At 37.6% G+C, this 27,370-nt stretch overlaps 1 protein-coding gene across 2 annotated transcripts in view; it reads right to left on the bottom strand.

Moving 5' to 3' along the window:
- The window catches only part of LOC131429623 (glycogen synthase kinase-3 beta), a 109,553-nt gene extending 82,403 nt beyond the window's left edge, over nucleotides 1-27,150 (bottom strand). Inside the window, exon 1 of one of the 2 annotated variants that reach the window (XM_058593860.1) lies at nucleotides 26,251-27,150. The gene's annotated coding sequence lies outside the window, so the exon portion shown is untranslated. The remainder of the gene's footprint in view (nucleotides 1-26,250) is intronic. The other variant, XM_058593861.1, reaches the window with a different exon arrangement.
- Nucleotides 27,151-27,370: the final 220 nt, after the last annotated feature.

Raw genomic sequence — 27,370 nt, 5'->3', positions numbered from 1 at the left:
GAAAGATCAATACTTTCGGAGCAGTGAATTTTAATTCACTCGGATACGGGCTTAACTTGTCGACACATGTCGCGCCACAGATCGAATCCTAACTTTGTCAGTTTATTGTTAGCAACGTTTCAGGCAGAAAGCGAGTAAAAATGGGAGTGAGTAATCAAATAATGGTGACATAAAGTTTTTGTACAGTTGCAATTTTTCTATGAGTTTGTTTTTCTGGTTTACAAAAACTCAATACTTAATACTCAATTTTAATCCACAAATGTTTTACCGTCTACTGATTAAAACTATCAATTGGAGAAGATTTGAGGTCGATTTCGAAAACTTTGTACGGTTTTTAACACACTTTACCCTATAACTCCGAAACCGGAAGTCGGATCCGGATGAAATTCAGGATTTACGTATGGGACAACAAGACCTTTAATTTAATTCTGAGTTTGTGAAAATCTTAGAAAAGTTAGAACACATATTTTCATTTTTTGCACATTTTACCTCATAACTTCGAAACCGGAAGACGGATCCAAATAATAATCAAGAATTTTGTATGGGACCACAAGACCTAAGTTCGTGAAAATCCTTTCAGCCATCTCCGAGAAAAGTTAGTGCACTTATTTTTATAATTTTTTGCACATTTTACCCCATAACTCCAGAACTGTAAGTCAGATCCAAACAAAATTCAGGAATTTTGAATGGGACCATAAGAACTTTCATTCGAATCTAAGTTTGTGAAAATCGGATCAGGTTGAAGTTAAATAAACCATGGATACTAACATCGGGTAACCTGGGCAAAACGCGTAAACCTAGACAGATGTGATTTTTACGACCTGATTCATCTCAGAAGAATCGAGAGAATCAAGGTAATGTAAGATTGTGGAAAATAGAGTAAAATTGATCAATTCTAAGAAACGATTTTCGACCAAATGTTATTCGACGAAATAGCTTTAATTAAAATGGATTTCGGTTAAATGACCGGCTAGATGACCGGCTAGACATCGTAGACACCTTAGGGTATTAGCAGTTCAACACAAACTGCTAATGCACTCGATGAGTAGAAGACGAAACATTTTTTTTTCAAACCTTTTTCCCGCAATTTAAATGAAAAGCTCGTGTAATAGTCACCATTATAACAGACTTGTTGCTGACTAAGCTTAAAGCTTATTGTTTTCACTGGTCTATTTGCAAAGACAACTGCCGTATTACGATTGCATATTTGGTATTTGTGTTGTAAATATACCAGTTTAAGTTGCTTTAGCCAGTTTTGATTGCCCATCCCGGCGGCGAACGAACTGATAACGACTGTTTGCAGTAGAAAAGTTTCCTATCATAAAATACAGGCTATCTTAGGACCACTAGACCAGCGCGGGTCGGCAACTGTCGTCGAAATCTTAGCGCTATGAAGATGCGCACGTCAAACTGTTAGCTGAGAGCTCCACAAACATTCGGATAATATAAAATCTTATCACTGAACAAATGAACGTTTGTTTTCCAGTGCGATTGAACCGAACAATCAAGTAGCAGCCTACAAAATATCCAAATTCTTCAGAGTCAAAACAAACTGCGCAGTAATTTCTCGTAAGAGTTTGCAAAACATCAAGTATTTGCCTGGTCTGATCGAGTAAGGCAGTGAAAAGGTACACGACCACCGCCATGTCAACCGACAGCAGTCCCATCACCATCATCATCGCTCCGGGCAACCCGGAGCGACTGAATGCCATTACCAAATTATCGTGCCTCCGTCGGACCAAACATCGACCCCCGGCATCGGTTATCGGTTATCCTCCGGACAGGCGGCCGGACGGACGGACGGAGCAGATGTTTACGAACGAACTTACCACAACAAAGATGTGGTTCGTTCTTTCGGGGACCGTGCCGCGCCAAAATCCATTCAACGGGGTGAATAAGCCAAAAAATAAAACAAGATCCGTTGTTCGGTTTTAGCGCAGGCTATTTTTAGTGCAAATCTTTTACTTCGGACAGTTGATTGATGTTGCCTTCTTTGGGGTTCCTTTCTTTTACGAGTCGGTTTCTTCTTCTGCTAATTTGGATATACACATTCCACATTCTTCGCGTTTCATCGAGCCGATGATATTCACCAGTTTTTCTCTGTTTTTTTTTGTACCCACATTAACTATTCACCCAAGTAGATGTGATATGTTATTTGAGTAAAATCTGGATTTTTTTCCGGGTAATTGAGAACGATTTGTTTGGTTGTTAAAAAATCATTTTCAAGCAGAAATAAAATCAGCTCAACAATTCTGTTAGAATTTTTATCTAGTGAATCAGTGCATTCGAACGTGAAGAACGATGAAAGACAAAATAATTACCATGCCCCATATTCCCAGTATGATATAGGTCTCCACGTTTATTTAGATCATTGAACTACAAGCTCGCTTCGGTAGTACCGGAGCCGTCCATACAACCAACGCACACTTCAAGCGACCTTTGCTGAATTCATGCCACGATTTGTTGAATACCGCACTTGAGCACGTTCGCGAAATGCCTTAGTCATCCATTCACAGCTCAATTTAATATTGAACGAACGAGGAACGCGCGAACGCTAACCTCAAGGCACCTACCTAACGCTCGGACATTTTTTTTTGAACACTGTCAAATTTGGATGATGAAATTGCCATCAGTGATTGCGGCAGTCTTTCTGGATCATGGATTCATGGAAAGGTGGCAAAGTCTTTCAAAAATGCCAACCCCTTCATCCTTCCTTATTGTTCGAGCTCAATCGGTTGGAAAATCTACCACCTACATGAGGTTAGGTTAATTTTAATGTATTCTCGAACTTGATCAATATTTATTGCACGCACACTTGCAGTTACAGTTTCGTATGATTGGATCCGCATTGCAAGATAAGGTTTCTGGGTGAGCGAGCAATTGCCAGGTTGAAGTGGGTTGGTTTTTTGTGTGATTATTTGGCAAAGAGAAGCATCGGCGGTGCAGTAAATATTGCCGACTGCACAAGGCTTCATTATGCCCATATGACTCCATTTGGTGTCATTTTAGATTACCTCGCTTGGATATAGAGGGGGAAATAAATCAATAAAATCCCCATTTTTCGTTATCCGGTATCTAGATAAAGACGAACCCAGAAGCATTCCCGTTTATAAATCTAACAATTTTATTGTGTCTAGCAGTGACAAACAAGACAAATTCATCGACTCATCGTTCCTATCGATTGCATTTGTTTTCACCAATAATAGAACTCATATCTACCTCGATCATCATTGATAAGATATTTCTGTTGAATGATGTTTACTTTGCAACGTAAAAAAGTCAGTTGTTTTTTTTAAATACACTGTTTTCAACCAACCAGCAAATAGAAATAGTATATTTTTTTATTTCTCGATATATTTAATAAGGCACACTTCCAGGACGAGGTCAGAATAGTGTATTTATATCAATTTGCATCTGAAAGGTATGATAATAATTACTCATAACTACAAGTTACAAAAGAAGTATGTCTTCAAACCTGTGTTTGTTGAACAGGAATTAGCCAACCGAAGTCAACTTTGCAGGAGATGTCTGTTCCAATATCTTCAAATTCGGAAGTAACCATGAACAATCTGCAGCAAATGGAAGCTGTCGTGAAGAAAATGACCAAACCACACACAAAAAATTGAATTTGACAGGTGACCAAATTCCTCATACGATGCAATTCATAAAGACCTAATTTGTCAAATGATGGAAAATTCCATTTGTAATGACTGATTGTTGATTTAGTAGAGTTTAGAATTTGACTGGTTTCGACTGTAATTTGCATTCGGTTATCAAGGCTTCTGCGGCGCAGTCGATTAACGGGAGTACTTTGTGATCCAATGATTCTCGGTTCAAGTCGCGATCAGTACTTTTTTATATCATTAAATTTTATACCATGGAATTTTCCAAACATAATATCACATGTTCTTGCACGTAGATTTGCGTAGTGTGCATGTTATAAAATGTAAAATTACAGAATTTTTTCGAAGAGGGCATTCCAATATGGACAATGAATTGCAGAGTTTTTTCTGAATTTCATCTGTAGGAATTACACCTCAAAAAAGTTCCTATGCCAAATTTGAGCTAAATCAGATATGGGTAAGTGGTGCCGACCAGACATATGGAGGGGGAAGGTGTTACATAAAATTTACGAAATCGAAAACTTTTTCATGCCAAATGTCCAAGAAATGCACGCCGCAACGTCGAGATTTAGTGTCATATCGGTTTCTGTTTTAAAAAAAATTCACTTGCAGTAGGACTTCGCTGCCGCTTTACTCTAATCCGGTTTTTATACTGAACGAAAACTGAAAATGTTATGAGTAATTTATACCGAAATTCGGTAAACTTTTACACCACGTTTTAGCAGCAATTTAGGCCAGCATTTAAAACAATTTTTATTTTTTTTTGTGTGCTTTCTGACCAGTAAAGCAGCTCCAAAATCGTCTTTAGATTTGGAAAACATTGAAAACAAAATTTACATATGAAATTTTACTTCTCAATAGAATTCAAAACAGTGGATGAAGCTTTTCGAAAATCTTCTTCCATTATTCTATTGCAGGATCTTATGCTCTTTCGAACGAGTTTTTCTGTCATTGACAACGCATGTTAGTCTCCTAAATCGTACTGTAATACTCCATTGTGTTACTCGGTCCGAATCGAAGGGAAGATTCCTTCAATGGAATATTAGTGTAAAAATTAGAAATGTTCGAAAGTTATAAAAAAAATTATAAATTCATAAAAATTTGATTCTGCAGAAGCATTCATTCCACTGAATGATGTTCGACGAATTTGCTTTCCAAGAAATAGAAATCTGTTTTTAATTTTTTGGCAAGCGATTTGCAGCTGTGGACAAAAAACCAGTTTGCATTATAAATGATTATATGACCTCGACGTTCTTCAAATAGAACTTACTTAAAAGTGCAATACCTTGTAAGATATTTTCTAGATTTGGCTAGCTGCCACTGTAGCCTAGAGACATTTCAGTACTACCGTGACAACAGAGTAGATTTCAACAAAAACCGATCTCAAACTGATCCAATTTCAAGATAGGGAATAACAGATCGGCTGAAAAGTTCGTATCGTTTCTATGAGAGGGCGCCACTAGAATTAAATCCATACCATTTTCAGTTAGTACCAACCTTCAAAAGATACGTGTATAAATTTGACAGCTGTCTGATTATTAGTTTGTGAGATATTGCATTTTGAGTGAAGCTACTTTTGTTATTGTGAAAAAAATGGAAAAAAAGGAATTTCGTGTGTTGATGAAACACTACTTTTTGATGAAAAAAAGTGCCGCCGATGCCAAAAAATGGGTTGATGAGTGTTATCCAGACGAATTAACGAATATTTGGATATGAGAAAGCTTTGTGCAAAATGGGGGCCGCGTGAGCTCACAATCGATCAAAAACAACAACGAATTGGTGATTCTGAGCAGTGTTTGGAGCTGTTATATCGAAATAAAACCGATTTTTTTCTTCGATATATAACAATGGACGAAACATGGCTCCATCACTTCACTCCGGAGTCCAATCGACAGTCAGCTGAGTGGACTGCACGCGATGAACCGAACCCAAACCGTGGAAAGACTCAACAGTCGGCCGGTAAGGTTATGGCGTCTGTATTTTGGGATTCGCATGGTATAATTTTCATCGACTACCTTGAAAAGGGAAAAACCATCAACAGTGACTATTATATAGCGTTATTAGAGCGTTTGAAGGACGAAATTTCAAAAAAACGGCCCCATTTGATGAAGAAAAAAGTTTTGTTTCATCAAGACAATGCACCGTGTCACAAGTCGATGAAAACCATGCTGAAATTGAACGAATTGGGCTTCGAATTGCTCCCTCATCCACCGTATTCTCCAGATTTGGCCCTCAGTGATTTTTTCCTGTTCTCAGACCTCAAGAGAATGCTCGCTGGTAAAAAATTTAGAAGCAATGAAGAGGTAATCGCTGAAACTGAGGCCTATTTTGAGGCAAAGAACAAATCGTACTACAAAAATGGTATCGAAAAGTTGGAAGATCGCTATAATCGCTGTATCACCTCTGATGGCAATTATGTTGAATAATAAAAACGAATATTGGCAAAAAAATGTGTGTTTCTATTAAACGATACGAACTTTTCAGCCGAACTGTTATTGGGAAATAGTTCTGTTCAAATTGATGAAATCAAATTTGTAGTAAACCAGCATTACGGGCTGAGGCCAGTGAGTTTTAGAGGGCTAATGATTTTCTCAGAAATGGTAACGAATACCAAAAAACACAACCGACAATCTCATAGAAAATTAGTTTAAATTATTCTGTGAAAATTTCAGAATGATTCATTAACTTTAGCGTTCGGGAAAGTCTTTTTCTGAAGAAAGACTTGCACAGCTGAAAACGCCGTCTTTCAACTTGTTTATTGAATAATTCGCCTTCAAAAGCATGGATCAAAAATCTATCCTGACAATGTCTAGATAACTTAATTTAGATGCGATTAGTGCATAAAAACAAATGTTGTAGCGAAAAAATGAAGTGAATGTTATTTTTGTGAAGGTGAGTCGATTTCTATGGCGGCGCCATTATTTCTGCTCCAGTTTCCTGGTAACGTAACGAAAAACATGAGAGAGAAATAAAATCGACTAATCAAGGCTGCCAAACAAGCGGTAGCTTGATTGGATGCAGACACATTTTATGCAAACTTGTAACCGAAAATATCGAAACTTTTCTGGTCATCCGGCCCATCGAGAGTCATTTTGTACATATGCGAGAGAGCATGGAGAGAAATGTAATACGCAGAGCGAGACACGTGGTTATACGCGACCTACTGGCCTCAGCCCTTAAAGGTCAAGCCTTCTGGACATGAAATTTATAATCTCTTTCTCCAAAAGGCATAAAACCTCCTCATCTTTTCTTCCAACAGATTTTTTTATATAACATCAAATCTCGACGTTTCATGAGGTTTCTGACGACAAGCTTTTTAATGCGTTAACTTTTTCTGATTTTTTAATAGGAATATTCACAGTTATTCGAATTTTTGAAGTTATACGAGGTATTTAAGTTGTAAAAACTTGTCAAGTGCCACTCGCTTCGTTATTCTCATGATTAGTCATCCCCAACATTGCAGCAAATGAAAAAATTTTTTGAAGGTGTCATAAAGTCTACACAGTCCCAGTCATATTTGGTGTAATGTTTCTTTTTGGAAACATGCTTTCCGACATTAATGCATTTAGGACCTGGTGTCACTCAGGGCTTTCACTAAGGTCCCATTCTTTTCATGTAGTACATTAGCGACATTTGCTTCATACTGAAAGTCGTCAAAATATGCTAGAATATTCAGACCCAATGCAAAATTATCCATTATTGCATATCAATTTGTTCCACATTTAATGCAATGTTTTCGAAATTTAGACAAAAATGACTCCAAATTCACATTTGTACAATATTACAATGAATAATTATTGAAGTAAAAAGTTTGCATATTGAACAGAAACATGAGACAAACTTTCACGTAGCTCACCTGGGTTCAATTCCCAACCACGCACATAGGGTTAGGAAGCTTTTCTGGCTCGAAGAGACGAGTGACCTCCAGATTAAAACCTCGATAATCTAAACTAAAATAAAAGTGAGACATACTTCGGAATGTTGCAGTCTAGTTTGGAATCCATGTATACATGATAACTCATAGACTCCAGACACGATTCTGGCTGTGTGCGTTATGCAAACGAAACTGGGTCGCATTTCTTTTGTTTTAGATGAAGCACGCTTATTTCCGTATCAGTATACAAATACGCAAGAAAGGACTAAAACTTTTAAAGTAAGTTATTTCATTAGCGACATTATTTTTTAATGTGGTCATTGTCGGGGACGGGGATTTACGAGTAGGCATACCCCAAATTTACGTTTTAATGATCAGTAATTATGTTTACGAGTATGAGTTTTTCGGCAAATCGTATGAAAATATTAAGGAACATTCTTTCTTTTTCACATTACTAACATGATCGGTACATATCGAAATATCATTACGTTTTCCCAATTCAGTTAGTTGAATGGTATTTGGAAACATTTAACTGAACCAATCATGAAAAACCCTTCTTAATCCAACTAGTGGTGTGATAATGCCTTTCTCTTCTTTCATAACAGTCTCATGAAATATATTTCATACTTTTATTAAATAATTTCGGACACCAATTGATTCAGATTGATTCGAATAGTTCACAAAAGCATGCTTCCGTGTTTATGTCACACAGTCAGCATCATTTTTCCAAACTAGTGCTTGACATTTGCGTTGGCTATCTGTATGAGAACAGTGATGCTAATCTAATTACTGAATCGGAAATCGGATCCACATGATATTTCGGAACTTTGTATGGGACCATAAGACCTTTCATTCGGTTTAACCATCCCAGAGTAATGTGAGTGACATTATTATCACATTTTTTATGCATATCACTCTGTATTTCCGGAATCAGAATTGGGATCTAAATGATATTCAGGAACTTCGTATAGGACCGTGAGATCTTTTATTTAAATCTGAGTTTGAGAAAATCGGTTTAGCCATCTCCGAGAAAAGTGAGTGACGTTATTTTCACATTTTTAATGCATTCTTTTTCTTTTTTTGGTGCATATCATCCTGCAATTCCGAAAGCGAAAGTCGGATCCAAATCATATTCAGGAATTTTGTATGCGACTATGAGACCTTTCATTTAAATCTAAGATTGTGAAAATTGGTTTAGTAATCTCAGAGAAAAGTGAGTGACATTATTTTCACATTTTTGGTGCATATCACCCTGTAATTCCGATACCGGAAGTCGGATCCAAATGAATTCAGGAACTTTGTATGGAGCCGTGACCATGAATCCTTTCATTAGAGTCTAAGTTTGAGAAAATCGGTTTAGCCATCTACGAGAAAAGCGAGTGACAATATTTTAACATTTTTATTGCATTATTTTCACATTTTTTATGCATATCACCCTGTAACTCCGGAACCGGAAGTCGGATCCAAATAGAATTCAGGAACTTTGTATTGGACTGTAGGGCCTTTCATTTGAATCTAAGTTTGTCAAAATCGGTTAAGCCATGTCCCAGAAAAGTGAGTGACATTTTTTTCACAATTTTTGTACATATCACCCTGTAGCTCCGGAACCGGAAGTCGGATCCAAATGAAATTCAGGAACTTTGTATGGGGCTATGAGACCTTTCATTTGAATCTAAGTTTGTGAAAATCGGTTAAGCCATCTCCGAGAAAAGTGAGTGACAATATTTGTCACACACACACACACACACACACACACACACACACACACACACACACACACACACACACACACACACAAACACACACACACATACACACACAGAGACATTTGCTCAGTTCGTCGAGCTGAGTCGAATGGTATATGACATTCGGCCCTCCGGGCCTCGGTTCAAAAGTCGGTTTTTGCAGTGATTGTATAGCCTATCTATATAAGAAAGGCAAAAAATTACCTTCTATTAATCCAATAATGCGTCGCTAACACCATCCTTGTGAATATATTGACTTTATTATGTACAAACATTGAATATAATTGCGACGAGTCGCAATAAAAAACGTTTTGCTCATACGAATCGTTTCTTTCGGCCTATTGGAAACGACATTGCACTTCGGTACAAACTTAAGTGTTGATGTGGCATTAGCAGTCCAACATAATGTGCTAATGCACAGATTATTCGAAGGCGAAACGTAAAAAAATATCGGACGTTAGAAATTTTTACTCACAACAAAACAAAACTTAGTAAAATTCGGGTAAACATGGAAGCTGCGTTTCCGTCCGTGTTCGTCTTCAACTTATCAGTGCATAACGGTTCAAATTAAACAGCTAATGCAAAATGGCAAACGAAAAGTTTGACTTTACTTGAGCGATTCGGATTTTTGCTGATTTTTTCGATGGAAATTTAGAAGAGATCGACTGTTTAGTCACAAATTTATTCACAGAAAGAGAATAAAAATATGTCGAATTCGGGAAACAAATTAACATTGAATGGCGCTAAGAGCATATAGCTTAATTTTCGAGTACCGAAACGAATGAAAACAGCAAAACTCACAAACTCACGAAGTCGTAAATTAACAGCTGGATGTGTGATAACACACCTTATCTATTCGTTGACAGACTGCCAATGACTGGTACATTCCGGTAACTAAACGACACTTAATTATTGGGAATGTTTCAAAGTCAGTTAAAGATAGCATACCATAGTTAGCCCCGGTCTACTGATAGGGACAATGGAAAAACATTGATTTTAATCGATATGAGAAGCCGGTATCGTCCAACCTGTTTTTAGATTTTAGTATACTGCTTTGCTAATTTGCATGCCAATTTTAATTTGCCCTTATTTTAACCTGTATTGAACTCAATTCCGAAGCTGAAAAGCAACAACCATATAATCACCTCGTTTTCGCGGTGAAAGTTTTCTAATCGATTCCGAATTACCCACGGAGTGTCCCCTTTCATTTCCTTATCGCTGTGCCACAAAACCATGTGCAAAAATCTATCGTTTGCCCGTCTTACTCGGTCACAACTGCCAACATCTCTTGAATCGAATCGAGAAAAAAATGCGATAAATGAGAAGCCATGCAGGAAAAATGAAAAGTTCACCGCACTTCGATGCACGTCTCCATTTCAAATTACCCTCATGGTTTACGGTTTTATGGTGTGAGCATGAATGTATGTGTGTGTATGTTTGAGTGCGCGCATATTGTATTTGATGTCACATAAGGCCTGCCTGCATAATGGATGCCTCCAATTTATGTCTTACGCCGCATATTCGCGCCTTTGCTTTCGTACTGACTGCGTGTGCAAATCTATTTTTAGCATCGTCGAGAGCTTTTACGCGCGATCTGTGCTGCTTCTCAATGAACGGATCACTTTGCACGTGACTACAAAAGGCGTCGTGCTTATGGAGGTGTTATCGGCAAAAAGAAGAAGAAGAAAAAAAAAACAACAACAAAGTGGGATATGCGTTACCGCTATGGTTGATCTCTGAGGCGGCAAAGCAAACCTACGGCACTCTCGAAACCAAGAGTAGCTCGACCCCAACTAACCGGAACGACGATTGATTGATCTTCAGCTTCGGACGGCCGGACGGTCGGTTTCACATTCCGCAAGTTGAGTTGTACGATTGCCAATCCGAAACCGTTGGAAAACAAGCGGGACGGTGGCGTCCTCAGGAGTGATACTTGAATCGACGATAGACGTTGAAAAGTGTCCAATAAAACACTCAATATTTACACTTATTTACAGTTCAAATCGAACTGCTAAGTTGCACTAACAATTCAGCTTGAACTGTTATGCCCTGAAAAGTTGAAGACGAAAAAAAACTCCTTAATCCTTAATCAACTACTCTTCTTAATCATCACTAGCGACGCCAGTGAAACATCACAACCATCATTGTAATAATCGCAATCATGACGAGCCGGGGTGACATTCCAAGCAGGCTCATCGTCCATATCAGGCTTGCTGTGGTGAAGTGGAGATCACTCCGGGGTAGTCAGTGTCGGGGTTTGAACAGGCTACGTCATCTACGACGAGATCGCAAAAAAAACTGAAACGAAACGAGAAACGGCAAGGTTGCCGCCGCTCGAATCATCAAAGCACGTGTTTAACGCGGTGATGCGTGCAACAGATCGAGTATATAAACACTTATAGAACCGTGAACGCATACAAACGGAGGACGGACGGATATACATACAGGACTTTGAAACTAACAATTCTGCAAAATTAAGCCACGGTCGGGCGAAGATTTCCTGTCTGGTTGTTTGACGACGATGACGACGACGACGAAGGGCGTTGGTTGGTGTCAATCAAGTAATTTGTGCTGAAACGTGTTGTTTTGAAGTTGTGACACATTGTTTTCAACACAAAACATTGCGAATCGATACGCTTGTTTTCTAAAGTTGATTCGAAAAAAACAAGTGGTTGACTCATCGACTGTAATTCCCACTAATGCGCTTCATTGAAATTTAAACTCGTTTTTTATTGAATGATTCATACGATGCGACCCACGAATCAGATTTCTGAGTGAAAATTGTAAGCCGAATAAGCTCTTTTGTCCTCATAAGGAACCGTTCAAAAAATACGTTGCAAATTGCAAGATATATGCACGGTATGGAATTTTGCTGACTAGAATGGAAATCGAATGAACATTTTTTGCTGGATTTGTATATTAAACTAAATTGCATTTCCACTCCTTCATATGAAGCACGCTACCTGCTTATCAATATACAAACATGTAAAGTAAACCACGAATTGCTAATGATTTTAATTTCATCAACGACTTTATTTCTGAATTTGGGGCTTACGCATTAAATCTACGCTATCTCAAATAAAGGTCTAAAATTTTCAAGGTGTCAACTCTGAAACTAAATCAATTTTAATTGAACAATCGAGAACTCATAGTTTCGTTTCAAAATCACAATTTATTATAATTATTCTGAAAATGTGGGATCCGATTTTGGACTGATTCTTACGTACAAAAAAAAATGGAAATTTACACGACATGTAAATCAACAGTAGTATGAAATAGACATCAATTGAATGCCGAAAATTTGATTGAAAACAATCATCGATGTAAAAATAAATTAGAATGCAATGATAAGTCGATTAATAAGACTGTAGATATGCATTAACGCTTAGTTTTACGTTGAAAATATATGAAAATATAAAGAACTGTGAAGTGAAGTGTTTGTCTTCAAATTCAATTTCTTGCTCGAAACATTTACATGAAAAAATATGTGAATATGATAATACTAGTAATTCCGTCTGGACTGCTATGCATCGATCCGTCGAAGACCATGATGCCTTTCTCATCAGAGTTTATGTAAGAAATCGATATAATTCCCTTTTTGGAGTTTTTTTTACAACTATCTCCGGTGCTTTCGGAATCGGAAAACGAAGACAAAATCGCTTGGCCTTCAACTATCAAGATGTACCAATTGGAGTAGTTTAGAAATCAGTTTTGAAGATCTCGTACAAAGTTAATGAAATTTTGGAATGTTTTACCCTCTTCTCCGTATAATATCGGGAGCGGTTAAAAAAATAATAAAGGCGACGTATGGAATCAAAAAATCATTCATATGATTCCAAGTTTGTGAAAATCTGTTAGCCATTTCGGAGAAATGATTCACTTGGTAAACAACTATCCAGATCTGCAGATTAAAAGACTACAGAGTGATAAAAAATTCGTTACTGCCAAGCATACAAATGTGTCGATAACGAACATTTAGTGATAACGAGCCTTAATCTTTTTGGGTTTGTTTGGTATGACGTCTGCCAAACATATATTTTATATACATCAAGTCATTCAACAAACAACATCATATTTTTCATCATGTTAAAAATATCGAATTTCCTACCTGAAAATGATGATTTGCAGAAAGCATTATTTTTTGTTTTCGTTTGAAGAAAAGTGCTGCAGAGTCACATCGAATACCTGTTGAGGCATTTTGTGGTCATGCTCTAACAGAAGCATCATGCAAAAGATGGTTTAACTATTCTGAGGTAATGATTTTGATGTGAGAAATGAAGAGCGTTGAAGACCATCAAAAAAGTTGGAAGACGCCAAATTGCAAGTAATATTGGATAAAAGATGATACTTCTGGTTAAAAGCGAATGACAGCAATGTGAAATGTTGCACAACAAACAATTTTTTGGTTGTTTCAAAGCTATGGGAAAAGTCCAAAAGTGTGGAAAATGGATGCCACATGAATTGAATGAAATATACACGTAAAACCGAAAATAAAACATTTATGAAATTTTTCTTCAAAGAATCGAAAGAAAATCAGTTCTACATCAAATTGTTACTGGCGTTGATTTATTTCAAGAATTAATCGGTTAAGCGGGACAACCATCAACATCGATTGCAATACCGGATCGATTCGAAATAAGGGAAATGCTTTGGGTTTGTAGGGATCAAAGAGCTGTGATGTGTCATGAGCTTCTAAAACCTGGTGAAACTATTAATACTAATTGCTACAGACAACAAATGATCAATTTAAACCATGAGTTGATGGAAACACGATCGAAATGGGCCAGGAGACACGTCAAAGTAATTTTGTAACACGACACGACGCAAAACAGGTTCAGGCTGGGAGCTGCAAGACAACTCGCCGTGCTCACCACATTTGACCCCTCCTGACTACCATTCGTGATCATGGAAATATCACGCATTGGCTGAGCTTTGTACTTCTTTGACCGATTTTTCTCTCCGCGCAATTTTCTCGAAGATTGATGAACTGATTTTAACAAACTTGGGCTCGTGTAAAGGCTACTCTAGGGATGTGAAACAAGTTCCAAAATCACTGCCGGTTCCGGAGATATAACAGTGTAAATGACGACCTTGTTCACAACCCGCTAAAGTGGATCCAAACTTTCACATAGTAGATATATTTCAAGGACTATTTATGGAGTCGTAGGATACTATGCTCAATCTGAATTAGTTGAAATCGTTTAAACCATTTTTAATCTCTGAGAAAAACGAATGATTTTATTTTCATCGATTTTAACACATAGCACTCGGAGCTGGAAGTCCGATTTCGGATGAAGTTGAAGAGAATTTCATGGATCCTTAACATCTTTTGTTTGAATCCAAATTTTTGGAAAATTATTAGATTATCTTTGAGACCAAATTTGACAATAAGTAGCAGAATATTTGGCGATTTAGATGAACTGAATCGAATGGGACACGAAGCTCGATACTACGACCTCAGTTCGAAAACCGCCAAAAAACTATTTTACGAAAGCGAATGAGCTTTTTTATTTCTATCGATTATTCAATTTACTCTTGAAAGGGGATCCAAATTTCGGTATGAATTTTTGTCGCAAGAACAGTACACGAGCAGAGTTTTCTAAATTGGAATGATGAGTAACCACAGACAAGTCAGACGTGAATCCAATGCAATCTGAAAAAGGCACAATCCCATATCCTTAAAGACGACGAAGACAGTATTGTGACGATTAATAGAGAAAGGTACAGTTCGATGGTGACAGAATACTTTTTTGTTTAAAATAGAAAAAAAACTACCGACCGTCACGTGATTCCAATAGGACGGTGTCACATGCCACACTGCACGTGGAACCATGCACCAATTGAGTCTGGAATTTTGTGATTTCCGAAATCGAAAGATTTCTATTTTATGCCAAATGTCTTAGAAATGCATGAAACGTCGAGATCTGGTATAATCTCAAAAAAAAAACTTTTTTTAAAAAAGATCCAATGGGACTTTAGAAAAGATAGACTGGGACTTAGGGACTTTGAGATCGCATAACTTCGGAAATCCGCGTAGAAAAAAAAAAGGAAACTGAAGATTTTTATTTGATGTCGAATGTCTTAGAAATGCATGAAACGTCAAGGTCAGGTGTAGTCTAGAAAAATTGAAAATAATCGTCATTCTGAATCATGTAGCGAAGATGCGCTGAAGATGATTTTGCAACATCAACAACGGTATGCTTTTTATCGCAAAATCATCTACAGAGCATTTTCGATAAAAGAACAGAGTTATCGAATATGGAATGATGAACAATCAGAAACTACCAGTTTATCCCGAAAATGTATGATCTTACATCTGTAAAGCCGATGAATGTAGCATCGCGGTGATTAACGGAGAAAAGTACCGTTAAATGATAACAAACTGTTTTTGCTCAAAATAGAATGTGGCTTCAATAAGATGGTGTCACATGCCACACGGTACATGAGACCATGCACCAATTGAATGGCGAGTTTCATAACAAAATTATCCCAAGTTTTGACATAAAAAATAGTGTAATTCGACCCCGGCTTTATTAGACTTTGCCCGGGTTGTCCGTGTCTTGCATAGGGCGCTGGTCTAACAAGCCACTTGTCGTATGTTCGATCACCAACCTGGAAGAATTTATAGTGTCAATGGGATCGTAGTACTAGCCATGCAATGAATCTGTAAGCTAAGAATCGGCTGTGAAGTCTGTTGAAACAGAAACGCAAAATTCCATAAAAGGAATGTAATACCAAGACGAAAAAGCTAGAAGACTTTATTCCGGTTTCATATTGAATATCTCGTCTACGGTCATCTTGCAATGTGTGCTAAAATTTCGATCTGCAGATTAAAAGACTACAGAGTGATAAAAAATTCGTTACTGCCAAGCATACAAATGTGTCGATAACGAACATTTAGTGATAACGAGCCTTAATCTTTTTGGGTTTGTTTGGTATGACGTCTGCCAAACATATATTTTATATACATCAAGTCATTCAACAAACAACATCATATTTTTCATCATGTTAAAAATATCGAATTTCCTACCTGAAAATGATGATTTGCAGAAAGCATTATTTTTTGTTTTCGTTTGAAGAAAAGTGCTGCAGAGTCACATCGAATACCTGTTGAGGCATTTTGTGGTCATGCTCTAACAGAAGCATCATGCAAAAGATGGTTTAACTATTCTGAGGTAATGATTTTGATGTGAGAAATGAAGAGCGTTGAAGACCATCAAAAAAGTTGGAAGACGCCAAATTGCAAGTAATATTGGATAAAAGATGATACTTCTGGTTAAAAGCGAATGACAGCAATGTGAAATGTTGCACAACAAACAATTTTTTGGTTGTTTCAAAGCTATGGGAAAAGTCCAAAAGTGTGGAAAATGGATGCCACATGAATTGAATGAAATATACACGTAAAACCGAAAATAAAACATTTATGAAATTTTTCTTCAAAGAATCGAAAGAAAATCAGTTCTACATCAAATTGTTACTGGCGTTGATTTATTTCAAGAATTAATCGGTTAAGCGGGACAACCATCAACATCGATTGCAATACCGGATCGATTCGAAATAAGGGAAATGCTTTGGGTTTGTAGGGATCAAAGAGCTGTGATGTGTCATGAGCTTCTAAAACCTGGTGAAACTATTAATACTAATTGCTACAGACAACAAATGATCAATTTAAACCATGAGTTGATGGAAACACGATCGAAATGGGCCAGGAGACACGTCAAAGTAATTTTGTAACACGACACGACGCAAAACAGGTTCAGGCTGGGAGCTGCAAGACAACTCGCCGTGCTCACCACATTTGACCCCTCCTGACTACCATTCGTGATCATGGAAATATCACGCATTGGCTGAGCTTTGTACTTCTTTGACCGATTTTTCTCTCCGCGCAATTTTCTCGAAGATTGATGAACTGATTTTAACAAACTTGGGCTCGTGTAAAGGCTACTCTAGGGATGTGAAACAAGTTCCAAAATCACTGCCGGTTCCGGAGATATAACAGTGTAAATGACGACCTTGTTCACAACCCGCTAAAGTGGATCCAAACTTTCACATAGTAGATATATTTCAAGGACTATTTATGGAGTCGTAGGATACTATGCTCAATCTGAATTAGTTGAAATCGTTTAAACCATTTTTAATCTCTGAGAAAAACGAATGATTTTATTTTCATCGATTTTAACACATAGCACTCGGAGCTGGAAGTCCGATTTCGGATGAAGTTGAAGAGAATTTCATGGATCCTTAACATCTTTTGTTTGAATCCAAATTTTTGGAAAATTATTAGATTATCTTTGAGACCAAATTTGACAATAAGTAGCAGAATATTTGGCGATTTAGATGAACTGAATCGAATGGGACACGAAGCTCGATACTACGACCTCAGTTCGAAAACCGCCAAAAAACTATTTTACGAAAGCGAATGAGCTTTTTTATTTCTATCGATTATTCAATTTACTCTTGAAAGGGGATCCAAATTTCGGTATGAATTTTTGTCGCAAGAACAGTACACGAGCAGAGTTTTCTAAATTGGAATGATGAGTAACCACAGACAAGTCAGACGTGAATCCAATGCAATCTGAAAAAGGCACAATCCCATATCCTTAAAGACGACGAAGACAGTATTGTGACGATTAATAGAGAAAGGTACAGTTCGATGGTGACAGAATACTTTTTTGTTTAAAATAGAAAAAAAACTACCGACCGTCACGTGATTCCAATAGGACGGTGTCACATGCCACACTGCACGTGGAACCATGCACCAATTGAGTCTGGAATTTTGTGATTTCCGAAATCGAAAGATTTCTATTTTATGCCAAATGTCTTAGAAATGCATGAAACGTCGAGATCTGGTATAATCTCAAAAAAAAAACTTTTTTTAAAAAAGATCCAATGGGACTTTAGAAAAGATAGACTGGGACTTAGGGACTTTGAGATCGCATAACTTCGGAAATCCGCGTAGAAAAAAAAAAGGAAACTGAAGATTTTTATTTGATGTCGAATGTCTTAGAAATGCATGAAACGTCAAGGTCAGGTGTAGTCTAGAAAAATTGAAAATAATCGTCATTCTGAATCATGTAGCGAAGATGCGCTGAAGATGATTTTGCAACATCAACAACGGTATGCTTTTTATCGCAAAATCATCTACAGAGCATTTTCGATAAAAGAACAGAGTTATCGAATATGGAATGATGAACAATCAGAAACTACCAGTTTATCCCGAAAATGTATGATCTTACATCTGTAAAGCCGATGAATGTAGCATCGCGGTGATTAACGGAGAAAAGTACCGTTAAATGATAACAAACTGTTTTTGCTCAAAATAGAATGTGGCTTCAATAAGATGGTGTCACATGCCACACGGTACATGAGACCATGCACCAATTGAATGGCGAGTTTCATAACAAAATTATCCCAAGTTTTGACATAAAAAATAGTGTAATTCGACCCCGGCTTTATTAGACTTTGCCCGGGTTGTCCGTGTCTTGCATAGGGCGCTGGTCTAACAAGCCACTTGTCGTATGTTCGATCACCAACCTGGAAGAATTTATAGTGTCAATGGGATCGTAGTACTAGCCATGCAATGAATCTGTAAGCTAAGAATCGGCTGTGAAGTCTGTTGAAACAGAAACGCAAAATTCCATAAAAGGAATGTAATACCAAGACGAAAAAGCTAGAAGACTTTATTCCGGTTTCATATTGAATATCTCGTCTACGGTCATCTTGCAATGTGTGCTAAAATTTCGACCATCAAAAAGAAACGTTTAAATCGTAGTTGGAAAAATACTTTAGTGAAATTTTCCAAAACCAAACAAATACAAAATTACTCTCCACTAAAGATCGATCAAGCAAGTGAAATTTGTCAAATTTCTCGAACTACCGACTTCTGAAGATTATAGACGTGGTTTAGGAACGACCCCCGAGCTTCGAACAGCTTAAAGATTTCGACGAGCTGAAACCAACAAGTCACAACACTACACACACTATCAGATTTCAATCGCTCAAAGTAGTTTTAGTGTGTTCAGTTCAGGAATGTGTTCGCACGATCATGTGAATTCCCTCGGCAAATATCAGATTCAGGAGTGTCTTGTTGGATCTTGCACAGATATGGTGTGGATTCGCATGAATTACAAACTGAGATCACTGTGATGTTGGTAGCAGGTGGAATCAGCGATGAATGGAAGGAATGGAAAATTTAAAATCATCATGATCATCGACAAATGACGACTGTTTAGGAGTAGAATAGACAAACGATGACATCTTCCATGTTGCAGATATTAAAAGTTGGTATCTTGATCGGATGGTGAAACGACAAACACAGTTTCGTCATTTAAAGTACATTGCTTCACTTCTGTGTCTACGTGACAAAGTTCTGCGCATTTTTGTTTTATCTACTTTCTATCCACGCTGGTTGTGTGCGTGTGTGTGTGCGTCTTCACGCAAAACTGCACAACGAATTCAGCCGCAGGAGGTAAACATACGGTTCGTTGAGCCGCTGTGACGATCGGCACGTCACACCTCTCTTCGGTGGTCATAAAACACACATTCAAAGCCGACACTGAAATGTCGCACCACTAGAGGAAACCGGTGCAAGTGCAAGCGAGACGGCAACAGGTTGACCCTCCTCTCCGGGGCGGCAGGGAATCGAGCCGATGTTGATGGACGGGAGGAAAATGATAATCACTCTCGCTTATCGGAACCTCCGCATCGTCTTGTAGGTTGCGCCGTTGTAGCCGCCGCTGCAACCGACGCCGCCCCGGTCGACCTCAGCCGTTGCAGATCCACCGGTTTGTAGTTACAAAATTTTCCATTGACATTTCATCGTGAAGCCTAGCCGATGTGTAATGTTGTTCGGACCGCATGCTTGAAAGGGGCAGCAGCAGCAGAAGCACGCACACACGATGCAAACTTTCGGATTCCACCACGATGAGAACGACGACGGATCCGGTATTCGGAGTGGATAGAATTGGCAGCATAGTATGATAATCTAGAGGAGGACTGTTGGAAATGTATCACAGTGATCGTATAATTTACGATTGGACCGCTTTTATTCCCGTTCTGCCAGCACCGATATGACGTTTCTGGTTGCGTAATCATGGCGGAATGATGCAATTTCATTCGACGAGTTATGGTTATGTTGAGTTTTAGAATTATTCTTTTTTTCATAATCTATTTCATATAATTCTACATTCTTGGCAGTAAAATTGTTTAAAGTAAAAAAAAACTGCCCGTTGGATCAATTTACTTGCAAGTTTCATGGAATCCAAACTACCCAAAAAGATCTCAGAAATAGGTAATGATCACTCCGCACATCCAGGAAAATGAGTCTTTAAAAGACAGTTGACAACATCACTTTTATCAGAGAAAGCATTCTTCATGCAGAGATCTAACGAACTCGACATGGAAGCCCGTCGATTTCTAATGTAACTTTTCAAACCTACAAACCCTGCATGCAAGGGGTATTTCACGTGTATTAGTCTACAAGCCAATTTTAATGACAGCCACAAAGATTGGATTTTACAATTTTTCAAAGAATAAAAATGAATCCTCTATCAAAGTAACATACGTTTTGTGTGCCTGCATATTTAGAAAAAAAATGTGTAAATTTTCGTCTTCATAGATGCACATAAAAGATTTGTCGTAATTCACTTAAATTTACAATTCCAAGTGTGTGAAGAAAAGTATTATCATCAACTTCACAGTTAATTTAGCTGAAATTTACATCGATACATCACCGAAGAAATTACGGCATGCTTGAATTTATGTCAAGCGTAAATTTATTTTTTTCTAAGTGTGTGTAGAAGGTGGAATAGATTCATACACACTTCGAAAAAACCCTGTGATTCTACATTTTATTAGATGCACTTAAATGGAGCGTCGCAGTTCACGCAAATTTACGTAGAGGAACATTCAATATTGTGTCTAAAATTCCATGACATGTAATTCTTTGAAATAGAAAAAAAATACTGATAGTGACCGTTTAAAATGGTTTCATTCGCTATCAGTCACCTTATAGTTTATCTTGGTGGATTTTATTGTACATTTTTTCTCGTACTTTTACTCTTAGAGTCCGAATTTTCAAGATTTTACTGACACCAAGTATCGGGATTAGACCCCTAAACCTGGATTGTTATACTATGACCCTTAGAGCCAGGCTCAAATTGACACACTTCAAAAAAAACATGTGATTTTACATCGTATATGATGCGCATAAAAGAAGCGGGGCAGTTTACGTAAATTTATGTAAAAGAACATGTAATGTTGTGGATGATTGGAAAATTCCATGACAAAAAATTCATTGAAATAAAAAATATACTGACAACGACGTAGCACCTTGAACTGAGAATCATTGGATCACGAAGTACGTTCGTTAATCGACTGAACCACAGATGTACACATCTACTTGACTGGTAGATGTTGCATATAAATTCATACAGTAGCACTTGCTAGCCGAATGTAAATTACAGTCGGAACCAGTTTAATTCATTCTAATCTAACATTAAGTCATTACAAATTGATTTTCCATCACTTGAGTTGATTTGACTTGGGTCTTTTTGAATTGCATCGTTTGAGGTCTCCTGTGAAACTCGAGTTTTTGTTGTATGTATGTAAACTGAATCGAACGCAACTCTTAAATCTGTGAGGCTGTTCTAAAAAACCTCAAAATTTGAATTATCGAAACATATTGCAAAGTATCAAAACATACACAGCGACTAAAAATTTCATATAAAAAAATCAAACAGAAATGGTTTAGACCAAACAGTTCAATTTTTTTTTAATAAATTTGAACAAGTCCAAAGTCAAAAAAAATCTGGAGTACAATTTCGTTTTATTTTAGTAATTAATATTCGAAACGCATTTAACGCCTAAGCTTTTTATTTACATTTAACACCTTGAAGATGACGCCCAGTACAGCCGAAACGTTGAAGAAATAAATAAACGTCGTTTATTTATTGCGAATTCGATGGAAACAATCGAAAAATTCTACAAATAAAGTTATTATAGCCAAACTCAAATCTAAATTTGCGATTAAGTAATCAAAAAACCAGCAATATGAAATAAAGATTATAAGATGATGACTAAAACCAAAAGCTTCGTTTTACGTATATTCTAGAACAGTAAAGCAAAGTCTTGGTATTAAATTCTTTTTGTAGAAATTGATCTTCTGAATCATTGCAGGGCTGGTACTACGATATATTGACACTAATGTCGTTTTTCATTGATTCCACTCGCTCGGTTCCCGTGTTTTGCCCTGAAAGTCGATCAATGAAACGGATGTGTAAAGTTTGGTTTGCAAGCTTCATGCTCGGAATTGAAAACGGGTGGCAACTATTTTGCCCGCGAATTGTCCCGAAATTGTTTTTTTTCGTGCGGTGCAAATCAATGAAACACAGTGCACCTGTTTTAATGACTCGACTGCTCGGAAAGTGCACGAATCGAGCAAAACACGAGTGGATTCAATAAAAAACGATACGAGAAACTTTCCAGGTCGGGACTCGAGCATACGACAACTGGTTTGTAAGAACAGCACCCTATGCGTCGGAACGCCAACCAGGGTTAATCTTACCGTGGCATATCTTAAATTTTCGGATTGAGAAATGCAAAATCCTTTATTGATGCATGTCGGAGGCATTTCACGTGAATATATCATACCAATCATATGGAAAAAAGCGATGATTACATTCAATAAATTTTCGATGAAGAAATATGATTTCTGAGGCAAGGCTAAAGTAATGTCTACTGATTTTGCGTGGTGCTTTTCCAAAAATCTAACTAGAAAAATAACTAGTTTAAAAATCCAGATCAGGCAAAAAAAGCCAGATCAGAGGGAAAAATTTAAATAAATTTTCTGTTTTTTGCCGAAGCATAGATTAATTTTCTGTTTTTCTACAGCGATTATTCTAATCGTTACTAATAGAAATATTTAAAATTTTGAGTTCAGATTTAGATTTGAGAAATGCGAGTTCATATAAAAGAAAAAGATACCTGAGGCATTCTACGGACATGTATCCTATTGAAAACAGCAAATGATGAATTCAATGTATTTTTCCAGAGAAAAATGATTTCTGAATCAAAATCATAGAAGCTTTAACTTAGGTACTTAAACGCGATTTTCCGGGTAGCATTTCAACAAATGAAACTAAAATAACTGATTTCAAAATTCCATTTTCTGTTTACTTTACAACATAACATTAAGAATGTCAAGAATTTTGAGCTCTGATATAAGGAATCCAAACTACAAATGATGCGTGTTGAAGACATTTCTCGTGTACGTGTCAGCCCAAATAAAAAGCGATAGTAAACTTATTTCAAAAGAATAGTACATAGTACTATCATTGTTTATTTAGGCATTTTTTTATTGAAATGTGACAACATAATACTTCAATTTGATATAATAGCTAATTTTTGTATTATTTCGTAATTTAGAGATAATATAATTCATGTTGGTATAAAACCATCGTATTTAATAAAATTTTTAGCAAATTTTGAAAACTTCTAGAGAAGTTTTAGAAATTTCCTATGATATTATAATGTTGGATTATAAAATGTACAAACGAAGTCAAATAGTTATTCATAGTTTTATTTTATTGTGTCATTCTCTTGGTCCATCAGCAATAGCAATATACTTTTCGGAACCGTCAAGCGTGTTCTCTCAAAGATAATTCAAATACACTTTAACTTTAGTCACTGTATTCTACATTACAATGTTGCTGAGCTATTGATTTGATGTTGGAAATCCCTCAACTAGATATCACTCTGCTCATGCGAGTGACAATTTTGAGCATTCTGTTTAGCTATTTTAGCTCATAATTCAACCTCAAAAATATCACTTTAAGTTTTTCGCTAGTTGTAGACAAGCGCGTAATAAGCGTATGCTTCAACTATTTTTTTTTTTTGATCGGGAAAATATAGATGCCAATTCTATTGAAAGCAGTAAATATAACTTGAGGTTATGCTTGATTTCGACTGGGGTGATAATTGTGAAAAAACAGGAAAACGGCTGTCTCAGTCGAATCAAAATAAAAAACGAATGTTGTTTACTGTCGACGTTTCGGCCTTTGCTGTAGGCCTTTTTCAAGGAAAAAGTTTTTGTTTTCAAGTTTGCAAGTTTTTGGCTATAAACGATAGACTTTATTTTCCTTGAAAAAGGTCTACACCAAAAGCCGAAACGTCTGACAGTAAACAACATTCGTTTGTATTATAAGACTGCGACAGCCGTTTTGCTGTTTTTCCACAGTAAATATAATGTACAATAATTTTCCGAAGAAGAAATATGATTCTTGAATCAAGCAGAATATCTGTGAATAGGGTATTTTCGAGTAATTTTCCAAGCACGTTCATGAACATCTAATTGAAATATAACTAATTCCATAAATGTGCGTGTAAAAGTGACTTCTTTTAACATTAAAATGTGCTTATTAAACCTGATTAGGAAGTAACTTGCGCGTTGGAACGCGTATAACTCATCGTGTTTTAAAAAACACAGAATAGATTAAATCTTCGTGGTTTGAAATCCACGAAAAGCTGATTTCAAAGACTATTTCTAGTACACTTGTTTAGAAACAAAAAAGAGGTCGTCATCGAAAGATGAAATACCTGTCTATGATTACATTTGATCAATGGAACGGCGTCTAGCGTGGGGTGCTACCGTCTTCTGCGTTAGTAGTAGAGTGAGAGGGTGCGAACTGGTTTGTGTGTTGAGGCCACTCTGATATTGCAAAACTAATTCAAATAGCTTAGCAGCGTTACGAAGCATGGATATTGTGGAACCCAAAAGAAGCTATCAACTCCGAAATTGTTGCACCATTGAGAAATCAAACATGACTATTATCAAAATGTTTTGTTAGAATTGTTTCTCGTGAAAATTAACCTTCATAGCAACTTTACTTTCTTAGTCAATTCAAGGTTTTTAGAGAGTTACATACGTAATTATAATTCAAACTATCATTTATATGTACTTTTTTGAAACCGAAATTTGTCGCAGATGATTTTCTTTTAATCCAGAACAAAGTTTAATAAAATGACACTACCCAAGCAGTGATGTCACTTTTCGTTGAAGTCAAATCCGTAGATTTGGTTTCAAGTGAACTTATATTAGTACATTTACATAAACCTTACTGCTTTAAGCTCTAATCCACAAAGGCAGGCTTCCAATAATGACGGATCGATGGCTAATACATGCATGATTACAAATTCAATTGGACAAGCAAAAAAAAAATGCAGACGATGTAACAATATTTAATTATTTTTCTTTCATATCAAGAGAAATAATGCTCGATCAGGAGATTCCTGGTAAAATAATGCTAAATCCGTAAATTTCATATGATTCATCCGTAGATCCGTAGAAAAGACAGAAATCCGTAGATCTACGGATAAATCCGTAGGGTTGACATCACTGTACCCAGGTGACCCAGTAAGCACTAGTAATAGCAGTAAAATAGCCTTTTATAAGCACCAAAAATTCCTATGGCTCTATATCTGCCAACTGAAAGATCATCTGTTGTAAATCAATCAGAATTTAGCTTTCATAATGCACACCTGTCATAAATAAGCATTATCTATGCAGTCTAGTCGTATGTTTAGTTAAATTCGGCCCCAATTCAGTCTCAAGAGTGATTCAAAAGTCAATTAGTTAAAAGGAGCCATTAATATGTGCTGATTGGTCACCAGGATACTTTTAATTTAAGATTTCCATTAAGGTTTTAGAGATTTGAAATACCACACAGTGTACAACTGAAGTGTCCCTTACATTTTTGGACGGGTAAAAGCTATGGGCTCGAGCAGGCTCCACTCAGCTCATCATCTTTCATCCATACCTAATCGTGTAAGTAAACAGTTTAACTGCGCGATGCACGTGCGTCGACGAAAAAAAGCGAGGACGAGATCCGCATGATCCGCTACTTCAACCGACCGACGGTAGGATCGTCCGTGCACTCGTTGGATCCGTGCGGCGTTAATCGCGTGCATCCCACCGGCAGCACCCGTGGCAGTATCCAAAAATAAACCGTACTTTGACCGTTTTCACGCGACTTTTCAACTTCTCGGCGTCTCCCTCGGTGACAGTTAGTCGAGCAGTCGACTGTCGACGGTAGGTAGAATCGAAACTGTGTCGTCGCGTGACGATGTTTAAACTTGTACAACACACTTGTCGTCTTCTGTCAAAACTACAAAATCGCACACTTCTCAGTCGAACTGTCAAAAACAAACCGAACAAAAAAAAACACTAACTTAAGCTGCTCCGAATGCAACCAACGGATAGCGCGGCACAGTCCACATGCACACGCAGTAACACTAGAAAACTGCAACTGGTGTGGTGTGCCTTCCGCGAAATGCTCTTATTTTTCGGGCACACAGCTTCGACTAGTAGTGAAATGTGAATGATGCTCGTGTCGCCACCGTCGCGAAATTTGCTCTCACTCTGGTCTGCTGCCTGCGAATATGCTGGAAACCCGTTTCCAGCGACGACTTGACTCGTTGGAATCTTACTTCGTTGGTTCCCGCTTTCTGGGACTAGGTGGAAACTTCCACTGCAAACCCAGTTCTCCCAGGGTGATTAAGGAGCACGCTACGCGCCACTATTACGAAAGGCCTTGCCTTCTCCGGACGGGGGAACGGGGACAATTGATGCCGGGTTCACGGTGTTCGACCTTCCGTTTTGGCTCGAAGCCCTGTTACACGCTCCCTCCTATCGGGTGGCTTATACCGACTTTCGTAGGTGCTTTTTTGGCGGAAATCTGCCCCAAACCGACCGAAACAACGGACGCCAACAAAACGAAGAAGCAACGAATTCGATATCAAAGAAAAATATGCGATGAAAAGTCAACAAAAAAATCGCGATTGCAAAGTCTGTAACACACTATACACCACCGAGCGCGCACGGAACCTACTACCACTTCTTCGGGCGTCTGCGTTGATACTGAACGGCGAGAGCGGCTGAAATTCAGAACGGAGCAGCGGCAGCACCAACAGCACTGTGCGTCCCCGTCCGATGGATGGATGGGCCGTCTTTTTGCCGTATTGCATGTACACGGCCGGGTACACAAGTTCGCCGTGGCGCGCCACCGCCCGGTGCGGCAGGTTTTTTTTTGGTTTTCAAGCAACATTCGCACAGACACCCCGCCCTGCATATA

This window comes from Malaya genurostris, chromosome 2 (assembly GCF_030247185.1).
Source record: "Malaya genurostris strain Urasoe2022 chromosome 2, Malgen_1.1, whole genome shotgun sequence".
In the NCBI taxonomy this organism is placed as follows: Eukaryota; Metazoa; Arthropoda; class Insecta; order Diptera; family Culicidae; genus Malaya; species Malaya genurostris.
Note: the sequence above shows the minus strand (reverse complement) of the source record. Positions and strands in the feature narration are given on the sequence as shown.